At 51.9% G+C, this 12375-nt stretch overlaps 1 non-coding gene and 1 pseudogene across 1 annotated transcript; both read right to left on the bottom strand.

Annotated features, from left to right (window-relative positions):
• Positions 1-4965: 4965 nt before the first annotated feature.
• LOC102924106 (melanoma-associated antigen D4-like) lies at positions 4966-10396 on the bottom strand (annotated as a pseudogene).
• On the bottom strand, positions 6171-6296 carry LOC121825949 (small nucleolar RNA SNORA11). Its single transcript, XR_006068310.1, has one exon. It is a non-coding gene; the product is annotated as a small nucleolar RNA SNORA11 (small nucleolar RNA).
• Positions 10397-12375: the final 1979 nt, after the last annotated feature.

Here is a 12375-nt window from a genome sequence, read left to right as displayed (position 1 = left end):
ACCCTGGAGGCCAGGAAGGTGGGAAACCTTCATGTGGTTCCCTCGAATGAAGGGCACGGCCATGAATTGAGGTGGCTCATCTCGGGTGGGGGTGAGTTTCTTGACCTTTAGCATCCAAGACGATCCAGGCCAGGGGAAGTGCCTGGTGGGCAGTTGAAAACCAGGAAAGGACAGAGTGGCTGGGCAGATGGATGTCCGGACAGGCACCCGAATAATGAGAGTGAAGGGAAGAGAAAGTGGGGGCTTGGCCCTGCTTTTGTGCTGTGCTTTGTGACAAATTCATGCTGTCAGGCCTCTCATGCTGACCTGGCTCTGGAATGGTGCAAGAAGACAAAGGTCAACCTTGTCTCCTCAGGAGAGCGGGGCGGGGGGAGCAGGAGGGGCGGGGGGGGGGGAGAGCTGAAGGGCAGGCCGAAGCAGTTGATGTGTTTTCTACAAGCAGGAAACTGGGCAGTAGCCCCCCTGGAGTCTGTCTCTTTAAAGCCCAGTAGACTAGGAGCTGGCAGCAAGTGAGAGCCTTCCAGGCTGATCCCCTCATCTGGACATAAGGTCTCTCAGGTCACAAAGCAGAAGAGAGACACCTCTCCTGTCCCTTATGGCTCCACTGGTGAGGATTGAAGTGCACCTCTGGGAGCAAATCGCTGAAGCCAGGCTGGGATGGGGGGTTTTGTCCCAAAATTGACTGGAAACCCAAACAATATGACAAAGGGGAGAGCGTGTGGAAAGGGGGGAGCGGCTTGAGAGTGGCAAGACGACTAGGTGTGATGCTCATCGTTCGGGGGTACAAAGCCCTGTTGGTGAGGGGGAGGCAGGGACCAGGTCTGCAAAGCATCCTGCTGCAGCATGCGGGTGTAGACATTCACCTCAGAGCTCTGTACCTTCTTATCTGCCCCCACCAAGCAGCGATGGGAGGGCAGGGTGGAATTGCGAAAGGTCCCATTTTCCCCGTAATAGAGGCTTGTGTACTGCAGAGGAGAAGAGAACACAAGCACTTCTCTGCTTCCTTTTGTCTCATATTTAGTCCCTAGATCATGAGCCTCAGTTGCCATGGGAACTGAAGCTGAGTGTGTGATGCATTCACTGGGCTGTGGGAGAAAAGCGGAGCTGGTCCTTGAAATAAAGCCCTCTGGGAATAGAGATTTTAGCAAAGTGTTCCCGTTAAAAGAATTAGTAATTTCTAGAAATATATCGATCTCTGGGACTCACAACAGATAGGAGGAGTGGAGGGCAGGAGAACAGGAGGGTGGGAGGGGGGGAGGGAGGGAAGTAGGGGAGATGGGAGAGAGGAGAGACAGGAAGAGGGATAATGGGAAGGAGGGAGGGAGGGACACACGCAGGGAGACAGAGCTAGAGAGAGGGGGAGACAGAGAGAGAGAGGGAGAGAGAGAGGGGGGAGAGAGAGAGCTAGCCCCCTACCTAGGATGTATCTTTGTGGTGTATCACACTGATGCTGCCTAGAACACTGGATTCTAGTGGTGAGGCTGCCATGAAATGGGGAATTTAATTAGAATCAAGACTGTCAGGGGTCCCCCGAAACTTGCTGTTTTGAACCTCATTGGCAGAGGAAGCGAGGAACAGGTCTAGCCAAGACATGGGTCAAGTGTCCTGTTAACAGGCATGGCAAGCTGTAATGTGACACACAGGACAGGGAATGAGGCATCTTGTGCCCCTTCCCCTTGGCCTCCCTCTCTGCTTTCAGAGGGTCTTCACATGGAGACCCAGGCTGCCCCTCAGATGGATAGTCTCCTGTGATTCATCAGTAGCAACAGGAAAATTCAACCCATAGTCCAAGAGGAAATCTCTGCAACACAAACACTGGCAATCCAACAGTAAATGGGCAAAGCCATTTGAACCCGTCTCCATGGCAACCCGAGAAGAGATGTACATGGGGCCTGGAGAGGAGGCTGGGGTCAAGTTCACTGAGGCATTGCCAGAGCTGGGTCAGTGATCTCTGGCAGGCCATGCTCTCCTCTGCCTTGGGTTTCTCCTTTCAGTCAGGATGTCAGGCAGGAGCAGACAGCATGGGGGAGAAGGAAATGTAATTAGACGTGTGCTTAGGTAGATGGGGTGAGGGTCGGAGTGAAGACAGAGTGTGGTGTGTGGGCGGGAGGTCTTGCCTGATGGCCCCCCTGGGTTCCTCCATGGTATCAAAGACACGCTGCCAGGTCCACGGCAGGCATCGTGTCCTCAGAGGGCTCTAGCTTTCAGTCCCTATACTGCTACCTCCTGGCTACCTCAGTCTGAGTGGCCTCCATCTTGGGCCCTCTGATTCCTCATCTACAGGATGGGTAAAATAGATCACCACCCCCCTCTGCAGTGCAGATAAATGAAGCCATAGGCCAAACAATAAATTGCATACGAATGGCCAAGTAAAGGTTCTCCATAGCCAGCGAGCACTGGAAACCTGTGAATCCACACTTTTTCCTACTATTAAAAGTGGAGGAGGGGTCAGAGCGATCAGCCAGGGTGGAGGAAGAAGCTGTGTGGGAGCAGTCAAACATCATAGGTACTGCCGCCTCAGACCTGGCACATGCAGAGGTCTGAGAAATCACCTGCCAATCAGAACCCGATGCCACTGTGGTGGCTGTGTGGGTAAGAGCAGCAGGTGGGTGGGAGCCCTCTGTCTCCTGTTGATGATGAGTGTGAGGAGCTGAGGCCTCCAGGTGGCCTGTCTGGCCATCCTCTGGGACCCACTGTCTTAGTCAGGGTTTCTATTTCTGTCCTAAACGCCATGAGCATAAGCAACTTGAGGAGGGAATTGTCTTAGTTTGTAGTCCTTCTTCCAATGAACTCATGGAAGGAAGCTGGAGGCAGGAGCTGAAGCAGAAGTCATGGAGGAAGGCTGTTTACTGCCCTGCTCATCATGGCTTACTCATCTTCCTCTCTTACAGCACTCAGGACCACCAGCCCAGGGGTGGCATCATCCACAATCCACTGGGTCCTGCCACTTTAACCTTTAATCAGGAAAATACCCACAAGTATTTTCCCATAAGACTTTCCAGAGGCCAGTCTGTTGGTGGAGTTTTCTCAATTGAGGTTCCCTCTTCCTAAACAACACTAGCTTATCTCATGTTGAAATAAAAGTAGCTACCACATACTGTCTGAACACTTACCACGGTATCTCTCTCCATCTTTTCAGCCTGCCTTGGCTGCCCCCCTTCTCCGGGTCCTGTTTGCTCTCAGCAAGACCAACTGTAGAGTAGAAGCAGGTGTGGATCCCTGGTGAGGCCTTCTTGGAAAGGTGTTCTGGGAGGCGGCTGGGTAGCAGCACCCATGAAGGGATGTACCAACTTTTCGTAGCTGTTTCTTCCTCCTGTGTGCTATCCTATCTCAAGCATGCTCTGCACATGGTGCTCACACTCAGACTCATGGTTTATGGTTAGTGTTCTTGCCCCGATGCCAGAGAAGATATGCACCAAAACTTTTCAGGATTGTGTCATAAGATCCTAGCCATCCTGGGAACAACAAAACATTCCTGGCCTGGGATCCTATGGGATGTTTTCCGTCCCAAACAGAGGTGGGAACACTGAAAAGGAAGACTCCATTTCTATGTGTTCGTGTCTGTGCAGTCTCTATATACCAGTTAAACATTGTAAATCACTGACTGTCGAAATCCCACCATGTCCATGTGGCCAAATGTCAAGCCTAACACCAGAAAAACAGCACAGGCCACCAAGGTGGATTTCCTCCCAACCTCAAAGTCTGTTGCAACAAACACAGTTGGGTCCTAGGTGTGGGACCTATGAAAGGCCCCCCACACACACACACACTCTAAAGGGCTCCAGTCTGGTATACTGCTCTCCTGTTACTGTCTTGGAATTCTTAACTATATTTTTGCCAGCAGACCTGAGTTTCACTTTCCACTAGGCCTTACAGTTTCTACAGACACTCCAAGTCCTGATCTCAGTGTAGCCTCCATGGGAGCTTCTTCCTGGGTAAGAGAAGCAATGTGGAGGCAGGGGCTTTGCAACTACTGCCTTCTTCCTGGCCAAGTGAGACTCTGCCCAGCTTGGCTGTGGACATTCTTGGGACAGTCCAGAAATCTCTGGACACTGTCCCTGCTTGCTACCAAACCCCTCCCAGGAGATCAACCTGTCTCTTCCCTCACTGCCTTCCTTACACCTCTCCTTGGCCTGGCCTTGGCCTCCCGGGAGACCCCAGCTTCCAGGGAAGAGCATCAGAGTCCCTAGCCACATAAAAAACTGGGCTGGGTAGGTGTTCAGAAAAAATTTTTTTCTTGTCATATTTTTTCTTTGTCAGCAGTCCCCAGCCCTCTTAATGACTTCAGCGGAGTACCATGGTTGTGAGGCTGGCATCATTTGTCTTAAGACCCTGTCCCATCCAGGAAGTCTTGAGTTATTATCAGAGTGATGAGTGAAAGCTTACACACCCTTGTATCCACAAAGACAGCAGGATTTGGGGGGGGGCAATTAGGCTTTGTGGGTGAGTGCTTGTGCGTTCTGTCCCTGGAGAAAGGGCATTGGTCCCAACCTCCGGCCCACCATGCCATTTTTTCTTTTTGTTCTTGGCATCTAGCCAGTGCTTCAGAGCAACCCTAGTGTGCTTTCATCTAGATTCCTCTCTGAACTCAAGTTCTCCCCACTTAGCTTGTGAGCCTTCATACCACACACCACCTTGCACATACCCAAGGTCCTTCCTCAGAATTGAGTCCACTGACTCTGGGTGGTCTGTACAAGTTTCCTAGTCAGGAGCTCAGCCATCCACAGGTCTCCTACAACTCACACATAGGTAAAGGAAGACATCCACATTGATTTTGCAACTTTAATGTAACACTGAAACCAAACCCACAAACACACAAGAAAAACACAAAGGGCAACACAACCTTCGTCACACGTGACCTCTGGCTCCAGGGAGAAAGACCAGAGTGCTATGTGAGAGGGACTCTAAGTGACAGAGAGTAGCTAGGTGTGGGAGATGGCTTCAGATCCTCAAAGCTGCCAGGAACACGGAAGCAAAGAGAAGAACATAAACTGAACCACAGCAACAAGGGAGAGACACAAACAATGAAACAAGTATGCTTCCCCGCCATCAGGGCCACCCTTCATCAGCCCCCCGCCCAAACATCTCTCAGCTGCTCCTCAGCCCTTCCTTAGAGCATCATGTCCCTTGATGATCTTACTGGATATAGGAGGATCTGGTGCCACCTCTGGTGGTATCTCTAGTCCAGATGCTGGAGCAGGTGCTGAGGCTATCTAGGATGCTGGTTCTGCCCCATCTTTGGTGCTGCCGCTGACATCAGCTCCCCATATGGCTCTCCCATTGACACGGTTGCTATTTAGGATGCACTGATAATACCTGGCCCAGAATACAAAAGAGATCCTGGCCCAAGCATCACCAAAATCTCCATCTTCATCCCAGGTCAGCAGCTCTGCTTGGATGTTGTCCCAGCTCTATGGTCCAATCAAAGCTTTATCCCCAATAATCACCCGGGTCCTCATCTGGGCCCTGGCATGTTCCTTGGTCATATCCACATCCATCTTCTAGAAAGCATCATCCACTGCCTCTAAGAAATAAGCCTTCCACTCCCAGGAATCCTGGTTCTGGTACTGATGTGGGGAACAGAAGTTTAAAGACAGGGCATCCCACATTCAGGGAGCACCTGATGGCTGCCACACCATCCTATGTTAGGCACAATGGCATAAAAAAAAAAGAACTATAACTGGAATCAAACCCCTATTGTTCTATGCCAGAGCTGGGAATCCCCCTGCTCCCAGAACACGTAGAATGACATCTATGAATTTCTAGCTAAATTCCTTATGGACCTCTGAGAGCTTCCTTTGTGATAGAGTCACTGCATAAGGCTTCAGCCAAGGACCCAGCAAGGCACAGATCTCCTGTACCTGTACAGTGAGTCTCAGGACCCCCATCTTGCTGGCCTCATGGCAGGCTCAAAGACTGCAGAGGAACTCATACTCTGATCAGGTGCTGTTGGAGATCTGCTGGTATTCCAGGTACATTAGAGTAAGAAGAAAATGTCCTTTTCTTCTAGCCAAGCAGACCTGTTGCTGACCCAATGAGTTCCAAGGGACCCTTTCCTACCCCAGTGATGTGCCTCAGCTTGCAGAAGGGGGTCTGCACTGCCTCTCCCAACACCTCAGCATCCAAAAGTAAGAGCTTCACAGCCTTATGCCAGTGGTCCAACTCAGAATCTGTGTAGGATATTTGCTCACAGCAAAGCCACAGTTTTGCTTCTTATCACAGTGGCTCCAGACTTCTGTTGGATGTGTTGTAAACAGAGGAGTCATTCTTTAAGCCCTTTGCTCTGAGCACCCCCGGGTGCAAGAGTCCCTGGCTAAGCCATACAGACAATGACTAGAAAGGAAGAAACCGGCACTCTTAAATCCCTGTACTTCTCTGTGTGTACACAAGCCCTGTGACTTGGGGACCTCGTGCAGCATGGCACGTGCACATACTTGCCTGTGTCCGTGCTTGCACATTCTCTAAGGACCAAAGAAAGGGTGTGCCCTGGCTTTTTCCACTATGGAACATGCTCAGAGCCTTCAGATCGCAGAGCGCAAGTCTCCTCAGATGCGAGATAGGGGAGTTTTGTGTGTGAATCTGCACAGCAAGCGCTTAGTGAGATGGCAGTCCTATTGCACTCTGCCCCTGCATAGTGTTCACCGTCAATCAGTGCCCCCTTCTCCACCCGCCCCAGAAGGCCCTGGATTTCCTCCTCCCACACCCCAGCTATAGTGGTTTGAATGAAAATGACCCCCTCCATTGGCTCACAGGGAGTGGCACTATTAGGAGGCATGGCTTTGTCGGAGTAGACGTGGCCTTGTTGGAGCAAGGGTGTCATTGTGGGGGTGGGCTTTGAGGTTTCAGAAGCTCAAGCGAGACCCAGTGGCTCACACTTTCTTCTTGCTGCCTGTGGATCCAGATGTAGAACTCTCAGCTGCCTCTCCAGCACCGTGTCTGCCTGCACACCACCATGCTTCCTGCCATGATGATAATGGACTAAACCTCTGAACTATGAGCCAGCCCCAATCAAATGTCTTCCTTTATAAGAGTTGCCGTGGTCCTGGGGTCTCTTCACAGCAATAGAAACCCTAACTGAGACACCAGCATATTTGATCACCATGCATGTCCACACCAGAGGCCAGAGGTCCTATACTTTGCACTTCGGCCTAGGGAATGATCTTCCCCACCTGACTACCACCAAGGTTCCCATGAAAAAAAACGCATGCAACTCTTACTTCTGCTTTACAAAAGTCATCAGTGGTGAGTTTTTTTCAGATCACAAAGGGATGGGTACTTCATTCTGAGGGCAAGTGAAGACCCCCCATGACTGGTGGTAGCCGCAGTGAGAGATACCTGCAGGAGCACTCCCTGCAGGAGCACACCCCAACAAAAGGCCACACCCTCATGGCAGATGCCACAGGAACACTAGTCGCAGACACCTGGCAGAAAGGATGGACACTGCCCCCAACTCTCACTGTCTGGGATCTCATCTGGGGACGGTGGGCTGGGAGTTCCAGACAGCTACGCATCTGCTGTGGTGAGACCCATCTGCTGTCTTCCTAGCTCAGGGCACCAGAGTCCCATCTCAGACTAGTCTAATCCTGGAAGCTCTTCTTTTCTGAGAGCACGGAGGCACAGGACCTGCCCCATCTTGTGGAGTGTCTCCTCAAGGACAGCAGCAAAGGAAGTTGGGGAGCAAGGGTTTGACACATATGGATGGCAGCACAGAAGGAGCAGAGTCCCGTCAGCAGGGTGAGCGCTCACTTTTGCCACCTCAGGTGCCCATTCATGACAATGATACCCAGAACCACCAAGAGGAAACTCAGCCAGGGAGCGTCTTTGGTTCTAACAAGGAGGAACGGTGACATTGTCTGGAGGCTGCTTCCCCCACACTGTAACCAGCTCTCCATTAGCCTCTTTCGACAGAAGGACAATTCTTCCCTGCCACATGAAGGGTCCTCTTCCCCATCCGAGACGATTCAAGCTCCACAGCCTGAGACTGAATTACCTCATCCCTAATAGGGGCGAGCTGATCCTCTCTTCCCTGGGTTCTGCGTAGTGTGGGGGGTAAAGCAGGGAACAGGGCTGGGAGCAGAAGCTTTGCAGAAGGCCATAAGGTGTGCAAATACAGACGCGGGGGTTGCTGGTCCTGTCTGCCTGAAGATCTACATGCAAGCATCTCCATGGAGGACTAACCTGTCAATCTCAGACCAAGGAGCAAGCTGCTTTTCACCCAAGCTGTGTGTGCAGGTGTGCACCTCCATGGGTGCATACATGCGAAACCCCCAAAGCAGACAGGCCTGCCCAGCATGCTGCCTTTCCACCTGCAGTCGCTGTGTGCGCTTCCTTGAGAGTGAGAGTCTTCCTAGGCCCTTAGGTCCTGAGAGCATATGGGCAGGGGAAGGGCAGCAGCATTTCCTCTGCCTTTCTTACTTCCCCCAAAGGCAGCAGAAGAATCCCTCATGTAGACAAGAATGGGTGTTCTTCCTTGTCTATTTCCTTCAGTGGATTCCTAAGTTCTACTTGCGGAGAAGCCAGTGAACTCAGACCCTGTGCTGGGGATTAATGCACACAGTCAAGCCCTGGCCAGGACATTTCCTCGGCTCTCAGTCAGGAGTCCACACGTGTGGGAGACTGCAAGAGAAACTGGGGCAAGCAGAGACAATGAGTAGCATCTACCTTAGGAGACAGAGACACTGGGGAGGACACGTGTCCCACCGCACTGCTAGAGGAGGCCTCTAGAGCAATCACGAGGGGAAGTTGGACTTGATGGCCCACAGCCTGCCTGAGGGTTCTTATAGCTTGAAGTTTTTCCCATCATTACCCCCTTTTCCAGAGTGTAGGTGCATCTTGCAACGACCTTAGGCCAGTGTTAATCATATTCTCTGATGACATCCTTCAGCATATTTGCAGGGATGGTGGGGGGACACTTGGCAAATAAATGCACCTGGTCTGAGCAGGGACCTCAGAGACTCAGCCCTTTGGTCATTCCAGCTGAAGGCAGCCATTCCAATCACTGTGCTGAGAGACCAGAGAAACCCCTCCAGCATGAACAGTGGGTACGTAAGCAAAGGGATGTTCACAGAGGCACAGATTGTCTACCTGCCTACCTGATGGGTGCCTTCTTGTAGTTCTTAATCATCAGGAATTTCACCAGCTTATTGGCCTGGAGTCATACCAGAGGAAATAAATCAAGACATGGGTAAGCACAGAGTGCTAGCCCATAGGGGAGGAGAGGAACAAGACAGGGGAGATGGGCTTCTTACTCTCTTTCGCAGAAGGGTCATGGTGCTCAGGGGCTGGCACAACACTTGCCTCGATGACTGCAAACTTGGGGCCACTGGGGACCTAGGTACTATCTGAGCCCTCGGTGTCAATGGGGGCTGAGGTACCATTCAGGTGGAGGGGACCATAGCAGAACCTCTTTCCTCCTCACTGCTCTCATATCCTTCATCCAGGGGCTTGGACTACATCAGAAGTGACAGACACATACAGGGCTTCCAGATGCTCTATTCAAGAATGCTCCTTGCATCCCTTACCCATGCAGGTTCTTGGCAGCAAGAGAAGTACGAGCAGTGGCTGGTGCATTCTCCAACCAGACCAGAGAATAGGAACTACATGGAGTCACCAAAACATGCTGAAAAATGTGTAGTGGAGGAAAATGGACACATAAGGGAGAGGGATGAGGAGGGGAGGAGTGAGAGGGGACATGGGAAGACAGGAAAGGAGAGGGGAGGGAGGGGAATGGACAGGAGAGGAAGAGAGAAAGAAAAGCTAGGAGTGAGAGACCACAAATGACTACAAAGGAGCTCTCACCTGCTTGGTCCTCTTGTCTCCCATGCAGAGCCAGGGCTCAGCACTGTGCTGGGCAATGGTGGCTGCCCTCAGGCTCTAGGATGCTTGTGGCTGTTTTGGCCTTGGCAGCAGCTGTGGCCATAACATTTTAGGCTCCACCCATCCAGTTTGAGCCAGAGCCTCCCCAGATTTGATGGTCATGCCCCTTTCCTGGCAGGGGATGTCTGAGGCATTCTGGAAGCAGCCTCGGGGCTCTCTGGCATGGCCTCGTGGGTCCTGGCAGATCTCATGGAGCATGGAAAGGCCATCCCACTGATAATTGCTGGCTGAGTGAAATCAAAGACATCGTACTGGTCCAGGAAGGCTGTTGAGGCTGGATGGCATCCACCTCTTTGACTCTTAGAGTCTGAGAGAAATCACAGGCCCTACTTGGCCCCTTGGTAGCCACCTCCTGGGCTAGAGGTAGTCTGGGATTACGGAGTTGTTCGTGGTGTTCCGGGGCAGCCACCAACCCTGGAAGACCTGCAGAGACAAATATTATCTTTGGGGTGTCCCCTTGCCAAGGCTGAGCATTGACTCCTGGGGCCTGCTGTGGAGTCACCAGATGGTTGGGGACCATTCGATTGGCAGACCTACAGACAGCAGCTGCAGCAGCCCATGCAGCTGTGCTAGAGGCCAAGGCTATATTGGCAGCATAGGCCTGGTCTTCCCGCCACCAACCAGGGTTTCAGAACCCAGCTGGAGTGCCCCCTCCAGTGTCTGGGCCAGCACAGGGTTTTTCAGTTCTCAGGGCTCATTCTGCAAGGTCAGAAGCCATGAGAAGTGAGGGGAGGGCCGGGCATCCTGCTTCCCGGGAAAATCCAGTCTTTTCCCAGCAGCTAGTCTGGGTCTTGTAGACCTTCCCCAGCAGGACAGGGAAACCCTGGGGAACCTGTGCACGTCTATGCCACTTTTGTCTCCCTTGCATCTGTGCCACTCTGCCAGGGGCAACGACCAGGACAAGCAGGTGGACAAGGAGGGAGGCTTACCCAAGCTACCAAAGGCTCTGAGGAGATGGATGTAAAGCTGTTGAAGAGGCCAAAGTCACCAAGAGCACCAAATTCTTCATAGCTATTACCTCCTTCACCTTCTCTCTGAGTTGGTCTCAAGCTTCATCCGTGTCTTCAGCACTGGGGTATTGTGGTTACACATCGGAGCTTGCCGCAGCCATACTGAGGGTTCCAAGGAGAAGAGCGCTCATGAAAGCGAGAGTGAGGGGAATGGTGGAGTAGAGGCAGGATCTCTAGTGAGGTGAGGGGCCAGCATCCATCGGGTAGATAGCTACGCAGGACATAAGCAGGACAGGACAGGAGTCTGTGTGTGAGGGGCTGGTCTGTCAGTGACAAAGACTTGGCTAAGGTAATCACGGAGGAGACTCCATGATGAAAAGGAACTTTAGAGGGGGCTTCTGGATGTCTAGATTTGATTAGGATTTGAACTGGAGGAACCAGTCACAGGAGTGAGTCTTACATGGAATGCACAGAGAGAGTGTGAGAATGGGGCTTAAAGGGCAGGGGCTGGAAGACAATGCATGCAGACACACACAAACACACACACACACACACACACACACACACACACACACATCCTTCGAGGCACGTGCACACACAGTGGATCAATGCTCAGACGACAAGGGCAAAGGACAGCTCTGAAAAACCCTATCTCCAGGAGCCACTCTGGCCAAAGCCAGGAAGAGATATGTGGTGCTGGCAGGGGGAGGGGTGGAAGGCAGGACTCAGTGAGTCCAGTCTAAGCTGAGGCTGCGGCTGAAACACTAATGGGGGCTTGGATTTAGGAACCCTGGAGGGGGAGCTTCAGGCCACGATCTGGGCTTCTAGGAAAGTAAGGGGCAAGCAGTCTGTTTGCCTGGAGTAATCTAAAAGACTTGGGGGTAGGAAATCAAACTTGGTTGGCTACAGGGGCTGGAGACTTGGACTCTGGTAGCAGTAGGCTCAGATATTATGCCTGGATCTGCTCTTCATGAGAGCAGGGGCTCCTATCTAGACCTTGTGTTTAATACAGCTTTCCGTCAGAGTGCTCTGGCCTTCTTCTAATCAGAGTGATATGGGAGGGGACAGTGTGTCTGGCTGTCCCTTTTCTCCTCCCATGGAGTGACAGACCACCCATATTATAATACCTGTCCCAAATGAGCAAGATTCATCTTCCAGGGGATGTATGTTTCACATCTAGGATGCAGACAGAGACACTCAGCCTCACCCAGGTTGCTCTACGAGACTCTTCTCATTGTGGCACCCACACCTTAGGAGTCCACTCTGTGTTACCATTGGCAGGCCACTTCCCTAGGACTGATACCACCATGCTGTGCACTGGGCTGTCCTGGTAACTGTTGGACTTATCAAGAACTGTCAGTGTTTCAGTATCTTCTAGGGTAAGCCAAGGTTAAGAGTACATTTTATCCCTGCTTCACCATTGGAGTTTGGGGCAGCCATGGTTATGAAAAGAAATGGGCTGGATTTTTGTATCCCAGGGATATAATGGCAGGCCGATCTGCTGGTGGTCCTGAGTGCTATGAGAAAGCAGTCTGAGCAAGCAATGATG

The sequence above is a fragment of the Peromyscus maniculatus genome, chromosome X, assembly GCF_049852395.1.
Source record: "Peromyscus maniculatus bairdii isolate BWxNUB_F1_BW_parent chromosome X, HU_Pman_BW_mat_3.1, whole genome shotgun sequence".
In the NCBI taxonomy this organism is placed as follows: domain Eukaryota; kingdom Metazoa; phylum Chordata; class Mammalia; order Rodentia; family Cricetidae; genus Peromyscus; species Peromyscus maniculatus.
This window is presented reverse-complemented; position numbering and strand designations above follow the sequence as displayed.